This window comes from Xyrauchen texanus, chromosome 2, assembly GCF_025860055.1.
Source record: "Xyrauchen texanus isolate HMW12.3.18 chromosome 2, RBS_HiC_50CHRs, whole genome shotgun sequence".
In the NCBI taxonomy this organism is placed as follows: domain Eukaryota; kingdom Metazoa; phylum Chordata; class Actinopteri; order Cypriniformes; family Catostomidae; genus Xyrauchen; species Xyrauchen texanus.
The window spans coordinates 30,279,719-30,295,514 of record NC_068277.1 but is presented as its reverse complement, the minus strand read 5'-3'; positions in this window follow the sequence as shown (position 1 = coordinate 30,295,514).

Here is a 15,796-nt window from a genome sequence, read left to right as displayed (position 1 = left end):
TGAAAGTTTTGGTTCTCTTACGAGAGGTTCTCTCGTATTGCGTAAGCTAGCTTACGCTACGGGAAAGATTCATCTTTTCTGAGATATCGAAGCCAAAAAATTATCCTTAATTTTGTATCATTTGTCAACGCAGTGCAGCAACTGCAGACCTTGAGCGGGCTAGCTAGCGAGCTCATTGGTTGCTCTGCGGCAACTGCTGCAGCCTATAGACGAACTTGGGCGAACTTCGAGTCCAATGAGAGGCGTCCGCGCTTACTGCATCAAAGCCCGCCAAAATGGCCGTGGCTAGAGTGCATATAAGCGTGGTTCGTGAGGCTGGAACCCTGATTTTCATCTCTTCAGCGAAGCTCTTCGCATCTCTGAACTGGAAGCGGCGTCGCCGTTCAAGGGGCATCTAGCAAGCTTGGACAGCTTCGAAGAAGCCGGCCGTCTTCGCCACCTTCAGCCATCCTGCGAGCTCGCCATCCGGCGACGTATCCTTTTTAGAGCAAGCTAAGTTCCTCAGCGAACTTCACAAAAAGAGTATCAAGCGTCTTTTTAAAGATGCCTCGCACTTCCTGCGGCTCATGCAGCGCTCCTCTCAGCACGGAGACCGCCACCTCATCTGCGCTCTCTGCCTGGGGCGGGAACATGCAGAGCTTGCCCTGCTGACTGGCCGGATCGCGAACTCTGCGAGGAGCTTCGATGTCGACCCTCGCGGGCTCGACTGGAAGCATCGCAAAACCGAAGCCGCCCGCGCCTTTCGTTCGCCAGCGCAATAAAGCGCCCGCTCCCAAAGGCTGCGGAACCGGTGTTAGAAGCGACTGCCTCGCTGGAGCCTCTCCCTCGAGTCTCGCTTTCACCCTCCCGCCCCGGGGCCAGCGCAGTTGCCGCCGAGCGGCCGCAATGCTGCCATCTGGGATGACGAGGCGGAGGATAAGGGTTGCTGTTCCATCATGGCTTCGGACAGTGAGGAGTGGTCAGGCTCCCACGCCTCCTCCTCCTCGGCCCAGAGGATTCGGTAGCAGCACACCTTTGCCCGCCCTCCGCGAGATGGCAGTCTAAACTGGTGCTCCCGTCTAGGCCTGCAGAACTACTTCCACCTGTGTTGGCCGCGCCTATGCCGCCGCCGGCCAAGCCGCATCTGCTCTGCATTCCATGGCCATCTTACAGATCCTCCAAGCGGACCTCCTTCGAGAATGGGATGAGAAAGGCGGACACCCAGAGGCTGTTTCAGATATAAGGAGCGCGACGGACAACGCGCCGCTCTCTCCGTCCGGTCTCTTCGGTTCCGCGGTGAGTGGCATTGTTGACCGTTTCACGGAAGTCCAGAAAGCCACCCAAGCCATGAATCTCTTCCTGCCTTGTCACGCTAGCTCCTCTGCAGGCCGCCCACATGACCAGCCTCCTGCACGAGCCTCTTCACAGCACCCAGCTCAGCAAAGCCAGACTTTTCAGCGTCGACAGGGCGGCCACCCTAGGTCGCGCTCAGACAGCCGCCGCAGACCGCCGCCCCCCCGTTGGCCTCGGCCTAAGATTGCGTTGAAACCTGAGCAACCAAAGTCCTCCTAGCTTTGTTGAGAAAATGACGGCTCAGTCCCGCCGCAGCCGGACAGCCGTCAAAGCTTAGCCCTCTGTCAGTCCCCTTCTCTCAGGCTACTGCAGTGGTGGATTCAGCAGCCAACAAGCCGGTGATACTGCCCGCTTGCCTGCACTCAAGCGCCGTTTTCACGGCGACCCAAAAAATCTTGTAAAGAGCGAACATGCCTTATGTGTAGAAAATGTGCCCACAATCCAGTGTTCACCCCTACACACAAGCATTACACTTCCGTGTTCCTATCAGAGCCCACTCACATAAAGCGGACACAGCCCGCACGAGTGTTAGAGTCAATAAGCGCCCACGAATCCGTCGCGCGCCCCTTCTCTGGCGGCTCTGTCACACGACCAGCCTCATGTAGAAAATGTGCCCACAATCCAGTGTTCACCTCTACACACAAGCATTACACTTCCCGTGTCGATCAGAGCCCACTCACATAAAGCGGACACAGCCCGCTCGAGTGTTAGAGTCAATAAACGCGCTCACGAATACGTCGTGGCGCCCATCTCTGCCCGCTCTGTCACACGACCAGCCTTGTGTAGAAAATGTGCCCACAATCCAGTGTTCACCTCTACACACAAGCATTACACTTCCCGTGTCCCGATCAGAGCCCATTCACATAAAGCGGACACAGCCCGCTCAAGTGTTAGAGTCAATAAACTTGCTCACGAATACGTGCGCGCGCCCATTCTCTGCCCGCTCTGTCACATGGCCAGCAAACACTTCTCTGTATGTAAGTCCTGTGCTCGTGACTATGCTCGTGCATCAATAACAGATGTGACTCTTTCCCCATTCACCTCAATCGGGAAGTCACTCACAGAACAGCCTGTCCCTGCTGTCTGCAAGCAGTCATGCATAAGCAGAGTAAGCACGCTCACACATTCTGTTCAGCACGCTGTGTGCGGCAATCAGGGCGATTTGGCCATTCACCCTCTAGCGTTACGCTTCAAAGCGTGGGAAGCTATCCCAGGATATCCAAATGGGTGTTAAGCACAATAAAACAGGGCTATTTGCTACAGTTCGATCGCCGCCCTCTCCGCTTCAGAGCGCGGCTCGAAACTATTGTGAACACGGAAGCAGCCTGCATGCTTTGTTCAGAAATAGCAAACCTTCTGTGCAAAAGGGCCATAGAGAAGTGCCGCCTTAGCTGAGCTGAGTCGGGGTTTTACAGCCGTTATTTTCTTGTTCCCAAGAAAGGCGGTGGCCTCAGACCAATATTAGATCTCAGGGTTTTGAACAAGGTGCTTGCAAAAGACCATTCAAAATGCTTACAATCAGGAAACTCCTCGCGCATACGCACCAGGGGACTGGTTTATCTCTCTCGATCTGAAAGATGCCTATTTTCAGATTCAGATAAATCCCCATCACAGGCCATTCTTGAGATTAGCCTCGACGGCCAGGTTTATCAATACACCGTCCTTCCGTTCGGCCTGTCTTTAGCACCCGTACTTTCACGAAGTGCATGGATGCGGCGCTCGCACCCCTGCGGAGTCAGGGCTTGCGAATTCTGAACTATTTGGACGACTGGCTGATTATGGCACAGTCACATACGGAGCTTCTGTCTCACAGAACAGTTCTCCTCAGCCATCTGAACAGTTTGGGTCTTGCAGTCAATTGGACCAAGAGCTCACTACAGCCCAGTCAGGCAATTTCCTTCCTTGGAACAGAACTAGACTCCGTGGCAATGTAGGCTCCCTTATCTACACAGCGCGCGCGCCGTGTTCAGCGACAAGCCGCGTCCTTTCAGATGAACAGCCTCACGCCTCTGAAAAACTTTCAGAGAGTGCTAGGTTACATGGCCTCAGCCGCAGCAGTACTTCAGCTGGGTTTACTGCGCATGCGCCCGCTTCAGCATTGGCTAAACACCAGCGTCTCGCCGGGCTTGGGCCACAGGCGCCAGCCAATCAAGGTGACTCAGACCTGTATTTCAGCTCTGCAGCCCTGGACAGTGGCCGAATGGTATCAGCGGGGAGTGGCGATGGGAGCTGTATCTCGCCGAAAAGTCATCTCGACAGACGCGTCCAACACGGGTTGGGGCACGGTCTGCGAGGGCTCTCCGGTTTTTTTGGCCTATGGTCAGTTCAGGAAAAGCTCCTTCACATAAATTGTCTGGAAATGATAGAGGTCGAGTACGCGCTTGTGTGCTTTCTCCCGGTCATTCAGGGTCACCACGTCCTGGTCCGTTCGGACAACAGATCTGTGGTATCCTACCTAAACCGTCAGGGCAGTGTCAGATCCAGGAACCTCTTCCATCTGACGAAACGCATACTGAGTTGGTCCCAGTGCCACCTGCGCTCGCTGAGGGCGACGCACGTGCCAGGCCACCTGAACGACGGCCCAGACAGACTGTCCAGAGACAATATTCCCCCAGGGGAATGGTCCCTGCACGCTCAAACAGTCCAGAAGTTATGGCGCATATTCGGCAGAGCAGAGATAGACCTCTTTGCGTCAGAAGAGAACTCTCACTGCCCAATATTTTTCTCAAAAGCGAGGGCAGCTGGCCCAGGACTGGCCCAACCGCCCGCTTTCGCCTTCCCTCCCGTCTCGCTATTGCCACAGGTAATGCAGAGGATCAGGAAGCAGCGTCACTCTGTGCTCCTCATAGCCCGCGTTGGGAGAATCAGACATGGTTCCCGGAGCTTACACAGCTGTCACTGACAGCGCGTGGCCCATCCCAGTGAGAGCAGATCTCCTCTCTCAAGCTTGCGGCACGATCTGGCATCCCCACCCAGAGTGCTGGGCGCTGCACGTGGGTGATCAACGACTACCCGTCGCTCTGCCAGAAGGGGTAATAAACACCATCATACACGCTAGAGCCCCTTCCACGAGAAGACTCTATGCGTCAAAATGGTCTGTGTTTTCAAAATGGTGCACCGACAGAGACCTGGACCCACGGACATGTGGGGTGTCGTCGCTGCTCGTGTTTTTACAAAGAGCTGCTGGATAAGGGCAGATCCCCATCCACGCTCAAAGTGTATGTGGCGGCCGTCGGCGTTAGCTGAACCCCTGCACGGCCAGTCACTGGGAAAAACAAGCTGGTCATCCACTTCCTCAGGGAGCTAGAAGGATGAACCCCCACGCCCCCATCGGTTCCTATCTGGGATCTTTCTATAGTTCTCGAAACTATGAAAGCCCCCCCTTTTGAACCGCTTCAATCCGTGGATTTGAAATACCTTTCACTCAAAACCGTTTTTCTGACTGCCCTGTCATCAGTCAAACGTGTGGGAGACCTTCACGCACTGTCTGTCAGCGCTGCGTGTCTTGAGTTTGGACCTAGTGACTCCAAGGTCATTTTAAAGCCTAGACACGGCTATGTTCCCAAGGTGATCGGTACTCCTTTCAGAGCACAGGTCATTTCCCTATCGGCGCTGCCAGCATCCAATAGCGAACGCGACGCCAATCTCCTTTGCCCAGTCAGAGCACTGAGATTGTATACTGCGCACTCCGCCTCTTTCAGACGCTCTGAGCAGCTTTTCGTTTCGTTCGAAGGGCGCACCAAAGGTCTCGCCGCCTCGAAAACAGACACTGTCTAGATATATAGTGGACGCTATTGCTGCCGCATACGCATCAAAAGACCTGCCATGCCCGTTGGGCATTAGGGCTCACTCCACTAGAGGCATGGCCTCATCGTGAGCATGGTCCAGCGGGATTTCCATTCACGACATATGTGTGGCAGCGGGTTGGGCTTTCCCCTCCACCTTTGTCAGATTTTACAATCTGGAAGTGCCCGCCCTGCAGGCAAAACTACTAGCGGTTTAATACGCTACAGCTCCCCTGGTGAGCTGCACTGATAGGACTCATTCCACACAGACCGGCACCGCTGCTCTGTCGTTCCCTTCCCACAATGTGCTTATGTATTACACACACACTGGCCCGCACTCTTGCCGGCCAAATATTATTTCCCCACTCACAAGGGCTCCCCCGGGTCCCTCCACCCCCGGGGCTCATGCAGTGGATGCTTGGCGCGCACGGCGTTGACAATGGGTTCCCATAGCGTAAGCTAGCTTACGCAATACGAGAGAACCTCTCGTAAGAGAACGAATCGGTTGCCTAACGTAACCTCGGTTCTCTCTAGACGAGGGAACAAGTATTGCGTAGCCGGCCGTGCTCGCGCCACGAGCGACTTTCGCTTCATTCAATGAAAACCAGGGTTCCAGCCTACGAACTACGCTTATATACACTCTAGCCACGGCCATTTTGGCGGGCTTTGATGCAGTAAGCGCGCAGACGCCTCTCATTGGACGTGAGTTCGCCCAAGTTCATCTATAGGCTGCAGCAGTTGCCGCAGAGCAACCAATGAGCTCGCTAGCTAGCCCGCTCAAGGTCTGCAGTTGCTGCACTGCGTTGACAAATGATACAAAATTAAGGATAATTTTTTGGCTTCAATATCTCAGAAAAGATTAATCTTTCCCATAGCGTAAGCTAGCTTACGCAATACTCGTTCCCTCGTCTAGAGAGAACCGAGGTTACGTTAGGTAACCGATTCGTTTTATACTTTGCTGTGGTGAACTATTTCCATTATTGTTGACATGACGACTGCTACCTCGAGGATGTGTAACAAGTAGAGGTGACTTTTAAGGTAGCTAAGCTAAGTTCAAAATATATTCTGCAGAAACATGGTTAGGCAGCTCAGTCTAGACACACGCATACTGAGCTCTCGCAAGAACACACAAACAACACACAGTAGGTACATCAAAATTTCACAACTTAATTTATAGTAATGAGATCAGAGCTGAAATGCATGCTCAAGATAAATAACATTCAATTTGTTTCTCATTTGTTTAATATTCTGTGTTATTGTCTACTAATCATTATTTTCCATTTACTTAACTGCTAAGGCATGCTGTATAGTCAGTAGGGGGAGAAAACACTTCACTCCTCATTCAGACACATCCTGTTCTCTCTTTCCCACTGTTTATGTGCATGCCTGAGAGTGTGTATGTGTGTGTACTTAAGAGTGGTTCATCTTAAAGGGTAGGGTACTATGTAGCCCAACCATGGCACTAGTGGTGATCTGCATTGCTTCAATGCAGAAGGAAAAGTGCTAAAAATATTAAAAAGTCTCTTTTATCTTTTTTCTTCCTTCTTTCTCTTTTCTCCCTCCCTCCCTGCCTTCTTCTATCAATAAAAAATGAGGATTACACTCTTCTTCCCTCACAGTTCTCTCCTCTCCATCATGTTTCTCTCCTTGACAAGACACGTGCAGGACAAACTATTGAGTGTCTAACAAACACACAACATTACATTTATACAGACATGAAGGCCATAAACACACACACACACACACACACACACACACACACACACACACACACACACACACACACACACACACACACCATCTCAGTAGAACTCATAGAGACAGGAGCACACCTGTGCGCACACAGTGTGGGGTCCTATGATTTCCACGATGCGAAAAACACAGACAAAATCTTGGAATTTAATCATAAAAACAGAATCAACTATAAAACGCTGAATGGCATGGAATTTTACATATTTGGGATTAAAATTAATGTTTGAATGACAATCAAATTCAAATTGTGATACGTTATATATTAAACAGCAAAAGTCTGACATTTAAATAAATTAATAATCAGCCTGGATGTGCTGCGCACTTCGAAGTGAATGTGCGAAGCTGGCCGTTCACTGAAAACACCATATATATATGACAGCAAGCAGAGTGTTAATTCACTGTAAAGTGTGCAGCACATGCAGACTATATATTTATAAAATTACGTTTTAGACTTTTGGAGTTTAATAAGCACATTAGGCCAAATAGCAAACTGCTTATCTGGGGGTGTAAAGTAGCTGTAAAAAAAAATACAAACTTCAAGTTTCTGCAGCAATATTTTACTACTGTATAGTAAAATGTAACATTCAATATAATTATACAATAATAATAATAAATTATAGCTTTGAATTGATAAATATTTTTTTTTTAAATTTTCAGACGTGAGTTTTTACTGCATAATTTTTTTTAATGCTTGCTGTAATTAAAAAATGACACCTTACACTTCACGCAGCACTGAATAACAGATTAAATTTTATCAAACATATAATGTGATTTTTAGATGTTTATAAAGATTGATTATAATGTGAAAATGTGACGCGAATACGATTGCTGGGTATGCGGGCCACCATGTCGTTTACATTGCAATGCAGAATGGGATTCTAAGTTTGTCAAGCAAAGAAGGCCCACAATAAACCTAAAATAAACATAATAAAAAACAAATAAAAAAAACTAGCCTTTCCATTTGTTGCACCGGAAGTGGTGAGAATGAGTGACGGATGGAACAGGAGAAGGCTCAAGTGGACTATGGCTGTTTCTCAAAGTGCATTCTTATGTGTTCTTACATTCTCTTGGACTTGTTCAACATCATCATCCACTGCCGATGTTGTGTGAATCTAATACTCAAGAACACAAGTACCGAGAATGCATAAAATTACCCAAATGTGTTCTTGAACAGGCCGGATATCGAGGATACATTGGATGGTGACATGTGGGCAAGTACACATTTGAAGTCTCAGAAGTCATAGTGGCACTACGGTGGCAGAGGAAGGATATTTGTTGTATTTTCCCTCAAGAGTTTCCAGCTGTAAGCTTGCGAAAGTCTGATGGCTCGTCAGAGTCATCATTCTCCATTAACATTTGTTGTTTTTGTGGGCATAATATTAATAAAGTGTTAAACACATGAAGGAAAAAATAACTTTATTCTTTTAACGTGTCACTAGCCCTGCAAAACATCATTGGTGTGATGATAATAATGCTGTTACTGGTGTGTTATAATGCAAGTACTGTAGATCTTTCACAGGCAACAAATATTATGGGATGGGCAATTATGCAACAGAAAGATCACAGTCCATCTCAAAGCTCGCAATAGATGCATTCTACGTCCCCCTGTCCTTCCGAGTTAGTCCTTCCAAGGTGCTCTGCATTCTTAGCATTGAGAAACAACATAACTATTTTATTCATTCTTTGTTTTAATTAAAAAAAACAGTGGTGCATCACTGAATCAAAACAGTCAGCTCCAACAGTAACAGATTTAAACTTTTATTTTGTGATTATTTTAATGTTTGTAACGTAAAAAATTAAGATATTGTGATGTTGAAAAGACTATTTGAGCAGCTGATTCATTATGACAACTACTTCAGTCGCTCTCTGCTGGGAAACAGAAACACGAATGTAGATCGTAACACTGATTAAGATTAATCTCGATTAATCGTGGTACATGGTACATTAAAACAAACAATAAAATCTAATCATGAATCTATTTTATTTATATTTCAGCCACTTTTCCACCATTGGCCAAACAGATCTGAGCATGGTGAGGAACGGTTCCAGTAGCATTTCCACTTGAGCACGGTTCGGCACGGAATCATTACAAACCGTTCTCAGCCCGGATTTCCCGGCATGTTAGCCAACTGTGCTTAACAGTGGAATGACTTTAGTATGTTGTGACTCCCGGCTGTTTATTTGCCAATGCCAAGGTTGAGTTAACCAAATTCTTTCTAGGCAGCTGGCAAAGTTTGCTATGGTGAGGTTAATAACATTTAATAAAATAGTGTATATTTGGTGTATTTGCTTTTACAACGATGGTTGAGCTAGTATAGTGCATTTTTCTACACACTTTTTTCATCAGGTTGGTACAGCCATGTGAAAAAGTTATTTGCCCCTTCCTGATTTCTTATATTTTCATGTATTTTTCATACTAAATTGTTCTAGATCGTCAAACGAGATATAACATAAAACAGGCAACCTGAGTATTAACAAAATAAAGTTTTCATATATACTCTGGCAGCCAAAAGTTTGGAATAATGTACAGATTTTGCTGTTTCAGAAGGAAATTGGTACTTTAATTCACCAAAGTGTCATTCAACTGATCACAAAGTATAGTCAGGACATTACTGATGTAAAAACAGCACATCACTATTTGAAAAAAGTTATTTTTTTTATCAAATTTAGACAGGCCCCATTTCCAGCATCCATCACTTCAACACCTTATCCTTGAGTAATCATGCTAAAATCCAATAAAGGCAGCTACGCTTCGTCGGCCACTCACTTAGAAGAGACCCAAATGACCTAATTAATAAGTATGTGTTATATGCGCCCGAAGAACGACATGGCAAACGAAGCCGAGGAAAGCCACGCACATTATACCATACATACATCGGCAAACTAATCAACAATGACATGCCACCAACAGCTGACGAGATGTGAAGAGCTGCTAGTAATCGAACAGAATGGAGAAAACTTGTGACCGACTGCAAACCCGTTTTGTTCGCAGCCGATTGATGATGATGAATCATGCTAAATTGCTAATTTTGTACTAGAAAATCACTTGCCATTATATCAAACACAGTTGAAAGCTATTTGGTTAACATTGTCTTTGTTTTTGAGTTGCCATAGTATGCAATAGACTGGCATGTCTTAAGGTCAATATTAGGTAAAAAATGTTAAAAAAGAAACAGCTTTCTCTAGAAACTCGTCAGTCAATCGTTGTTTTCAAATTGTCACACGACCAGATACACAAGTGCAATAGTAGGTGATAGACTTGTGTGCAGTTCCGAGCAACATAGCAGTCATGACAGTGACGAGACATATACCAATTTACAATAAACAACATATTTACACAACACAATTTATACTGTAGTTTTATTGTGCAGAATATAATTATGACAGTCCGGTGTGAGATAATAAGATTAATAAAGTGCATAACTGGTGAATATTGATCATGAGAGATCAAGTGTTCAAAAGTCTGATTGCTTGGGAGAAGAAGCTGTCATGTAGTTGGCTGGTGCGGGTCCTGATGCTGCGATACCGCCTGCCTGATGGTAGCAGTGAGAGCAGCCCATGACTCAGGTAGCTGGAGTCTCTAATGATCCTCCAAGTTTTTTCACACACTGCCTGTTATATATGTCTTGGAGGGAGGAAAGCTCACCTCCGATGATGTTTCTGGCAGTTCGCGCCACCCTTTGCAGGTCTTTGTGGTTGTGGGCGGTGCTATTGCCGTACCAGGTGGTGATGCAGCCAGTCAGGATGCTCTCTACAGTCTCTCCAAACTTCCTCAGCCGTCTCAGGAAGAAGAGGCGCTGGTGAGCCTTCTTCACAATGGCCTCAGTGTGGACGGACCATGTGAGTTCCTCAGTGATGTGGACACAGAGGAACTTGAAGCTGCTGACTCTCTCCACCGGTGCTCCATTAATGGTGATGGGGCTGTGTTCTCTGTCTTTCCTCCTGAAGTCCACTACAAGCACCTTGGCCTTACGGACGTTGAGGGAGAGGTTGTGTTCCTGACACCAGTGTGTCAGAGTGTGCACCTCCTCTCTGTAGGCTGTTTCATCATTGTCAGTGATCAAACCTACCACCGTCGTATCGTCAGCAAACTTAATTATGGCATTGGAGCTATGTGTTGCCACACAGTCATGTATGTATAGGGAATACAGGAGTGGGCTAAGGTCACAGCCCTGTGGGGCTCCAGTGTTGAGGGTCAGTGATGAGGAGACGTGTCTACCCATTCTATCCACCTGGCGTTTGCCTGACAGGAAGTCCAGGATCCAGCTGCACAGCGAGGTGTTTAAGCCCAGAGCCCGGAGTTTCACATCAAGCTTGGAGGGCACTATGGTGTTGAATGCAGAGCTGTAGTCTACAAACAGCATTCTCACATATGTGTTCCTTTTTTCCAGATGGGATAGAGCAGTGTGTATTGTAGATGCAATGGCATCATCAGTGGAGTGGTTGTTGTGGTAGGCAAACTGCTATGGGTCCAAAGAGGCGGGCAGCACAGAGCAGATGTAATCTCTGATTAGCCTCTCAAAGAATTTGCTGAATATGAGGGTCAGAGCAACAGGACGCCAGTCATTTAAACAAGTGATTTTTGATATTTTTGATGCTTTTGTACAGGCACAATGGTGGACATTTTGAAGCATGTGGGGACTACAGACAGGGAGTAGGACAGGTTGAAAATGTCCAAAAAACACCAGCCAGTTGGTTAGCGCACGCTCTGATGACACGGCCCAGAATGCGGTCTGGACCCGCGTCTTTACGGATGTTCTCCCGTCGAAAGGATCTGGTTATATCCGCAACAGAGACATACAGTGAACAATCTTCTGTAGCATCGGCCACGTGTGCTTTCTCCGTGAGGGCGGTGTTATTTTCCTCGAAACGAGCATAAAATGTATTGAGCTCATCCGGGAGAGAGGCAGCGGTGTTCACGGTGGAGTTTTTATTCCCTTTGTAGTCCGTGATGATGTTAATTCCCTGCCACATACTTTCAGAGTCGGTGGTGTTGAACTGTCCTTCAATTTTGTGCCTGTACTGGCGTTTGACTGCTCTGATAGTGTTACAGAGGGCATAACTGGCTTGTTTATGCTCCTCCGCATTCCCGGAATTAAAAGCAGAGGTCCGCGCATTAAGTGGCGCACGAACATCACTGTTAATCCATGGTTTCTGTTTGGGGTAGATCTGCATTGTTTTGGTTGGAACAACGTCCTCTACACACTTCCTGATGAATGATTTTACGCTATCAGCGTAAACCTCGATGTTGTCATCGGAACATCTCCCAGTCCGTGTGATCAAAACAGTCTCGTAGCATAGTGTCTGATTGGTCTGACCAGCACTGGATCGTTCTGAGGGTGGGTGCTTCCTGTTTCAGTTTCTGCTTGTAAGTGGGCAGAAGCAGAACAGAAGAGTGGTCTAATTTGCCAAATGGTGGGCGGGGGAGGTATTTGTAGCCATTCCGGAAGGGAGAATAGCTATGGTCCAAAACCCGGTCCCCTCGTGTGTTAAAGCTGATGTGTTGGTGGTATTTTGGTGCGATAGTTTTAAAATCGGCTTTGTTAAAGTCCCCGGTAACAGTGAACGCGGCCTCAGGGTGTGCGGTTTCCTGCTCACTTATACTCCCATATAGTTCCTTGAGTGCCCGGTCTGTGTTGGCTTGTGGGTGCAGTGATAATGACTGCTGTGAATTCCCTTGGTAGCCAGAATGGTTGACACATAAGCATGAGAAATTCCAGATCAGGAGAGCAAAAATACTTGATAAAATGTACGTTCCTCTGATCACTCCATGATTTGTTGATCATAAAACATACACCACCACCTCTGCTTCTACCTGAGGGGTCTTTCGCTCTGTCCGCTCGGTGCATGGAGAAACCTGTGGGTTCGATGGCCGAGTCTGGAATCTCTGCAGACGTAACGTAGCAGTCCCTCGTCTCTCGTTGGAAAGAGATCCATGCTCTCAGCTCGCAGAGCTTGTTGTCCAGAGACTGAACATTTGACAGTAGTATACCGGGGGTTGATTTGCGCAACGTCTTATTCTGATGAGAACGCCGGCTCTTTTCCCCTTTTCCTTCTGCGTTTCTGCGGCCGGGCAGCCCAGACAAAGGGCTCCGCTGGCGTGTTTGTAAACAGCGGGTCGGCATTGTGGAATTTCACCAATAATCCTCCCAGTAGTCCGAACTGTCCTTTGAATTATTTTGATGTCTGATTTCATAGTTTAACCAACCAGACAGTTATTGAAGCGCAGAGGACAGACTCAATGACTACTGAGTAGAACTGAATCAGCAGCGTCAGTGGCAGGTTGGACTTCCTCAGCTGGCAAAGGAAGTACAACCTCTGCTGGTTCTTTTTCACAATGGAGTCATTGGAGTTGATTGAATGGAGTTGATTGAACAGGGCAGGCAGTAATCAGGCCTGGGTGTTTCTTGTTCAGCTCAATCCCATTATAAATAAAGTTTCATAGATTTGGGTATTTAGTAACAAATAATTTTTCATACAGGCCCAGTTGGTATTAGATAACCTTTTTGATTCAGTAAATAACATTATCATTGAAAAACTTTATTTTGTGTTTGCTCAAGTTGTCTTTGTTATATGTTAGATTTTTTATAAATTTTTTTAAACAATGAAGTATGAAATATAAACAAAAACAGTACATTATGTTATCCTGGAGGCCAGGGCATAAGTAATTGGATGAAAAGTGTCTGCTAAATGACAGGTAACAGTGCAGTGACCACAGATTTCAACCTCTAGTTAGTACGACTGAAGAGAGTGATGTACTGCCCAGTCACACTTTTCTGTTTAGCGATAATTTATGGTGATAGAGGCAATTCTCTACACATCACAGTCACCCCCGCCCCTCTTTTCAGCAGCTAAGCAGCAGTTCAGACACATTAGCACTCAGCCTAATTGACTCTCTGAGATTATCGTTTCCTCACAAACTTTATAGAATGAGTTATGACATGCCTCCAGACCTGAGGACAGGGCTTGATTAATCCCTGACACTCATTCATTTGGATGTATGTTTTCATCACCACTCTCCGGCAAGCAGTCGAGCTCCACTTGGCTTGTCAGTGATAAATCAGCACTCCCCCGCCACACTACTGAAAATACACTGCCAGCAGAATCTCTCCAGCCAAAACAGATATATCCACAACCCCTTTACTTCAACAACATATTTGTTATTTCTTTCAAGCTTTCTTTAATTTGTTTACATTGTCAGATGTATCAATGAGGGTGCATTTGTTTAATTGAAACCAACTAAGCAGTCATTTTAGAGAGTGTCTGAAGTCACAGTGATCATAGGCCTGTTTCATAAAGCAGTATTAACATGTTTATTAGATTGACTAACCCTGGATTTCTGAATGAGGATCAAAAAGGTGAATAACATTTCACTAAGACTCCTGCTTAGGTGCAGATTATTCACACCAAGCACCAATTCGTCTTCCGACAGGCCAAGTGTTTACTGTACAGATAGTAGTCTTACTTTTTTTCTTCGCTCGATGAAGAAAGCTGAATGACCAAGGGGATGACCTTTTGGTCATATTTCAGCAGCCGCTGTTGATATACAATCCCCCACATTTGATGCATGTCACCCAGCAAAGGTACAAGAAACACCAGTATTGGATGTGGAGCTGCTTGTATATAAAAGACAATGTTTTTGTACTGAAGCCTGCAGCCATATTCTCTTAGATTACATTTAAGAATAATATACATTTATTTTATTCTACAAACCCTGGTCAAAAGCCTTAGAGTTAAAGCATTATTGTATATTTTGACAACTATTATATCCCTTGTGTTCTTTAAACCACATTGTGGACCTCTAAAATTCTTATATCATTGACACATTCAGCTACTTTTTTCCAGCGGTTCTCTTGAGCTTTTGTCACTGGAATGGTGTAAATTTGTTCTGTGAAAATGTGTTTGAATTCTCATTCTCTTTAAATTGTAATATTTTTCATATTTATGATCTCTTGTTCTTTGGCTGACAGTAAATCAACCTGGCTCTCTCCATGTGTAAAGAGATTCGTTTTTCATTGCAAAGGACACGCTTGTGCATGTCCTTCAGAATTGATTTTTAATAATCAGACTGAGGATCTAAGCATGAATTAAGAAAGTTCATAACCAGTGTTGAGAATTTTGTGATACCATCCGAATTAAGCCATTCCTCATTTGTTTTGTCAATCCCAAAGTGATTCACTTCATCAATACAGACACAGGGTGCGGAATTAACATGACATACAGTACTTTAACTCACAGTTGAGTTTCTTAAATGCTATTTTACTGGAAAAAAAGTACAAGGGAATTTCCATATATGCAAAAAGAACAAACAACTAAATATTCAAAGAGGGCAAGGGCAGGCAATGACCAGGCTCTAGGATCAGAAGTGTAGGATCCCCCAAAAGGGATCAGGAGGATGGCCAGGTGTTCAGAGCAGAGCAGGAGCGTGACCAGGAGACCAGGGCAGAGCCAGAGGGACCACCTCACGGACCATCGAACTGGGTCCAACGAAGTTAGGACCTCTTGGACAACAGAAGCTGGGACCTCTCAGACCACTGAAGCAGGGAACTCAGGAATGGCAGTTGTGGAGAATGGGAAGGCATCTCTGCCATCAAGACCAGTGTGGACGCTTTTCTTCCCCTCCTCTTACCGCTCGCCACCTCCAGTGAGAGAGAACTGGGTGCCAGCTCTGGCGAGAGCGCTGGGTGCCACAGTGGGAATATTGCAGTACCCCACTCTGCAGGGGTAAAAGCTCAGCCTCAGAGCATAATCTGTATAGTCCACCAGGGAGAGTTCACATCTGTCTCATCTTGAAGGTTGGTTCTTCTGTAATTCGAGGACAGTGGGTTGAAGAATCCAAATGCAGTATATTTAAAATGCAAATAAATCTCAAAGAAACACAAGAAACAAGTCACTTGAGCATATAACAAAAGAACAGAAAATTACTT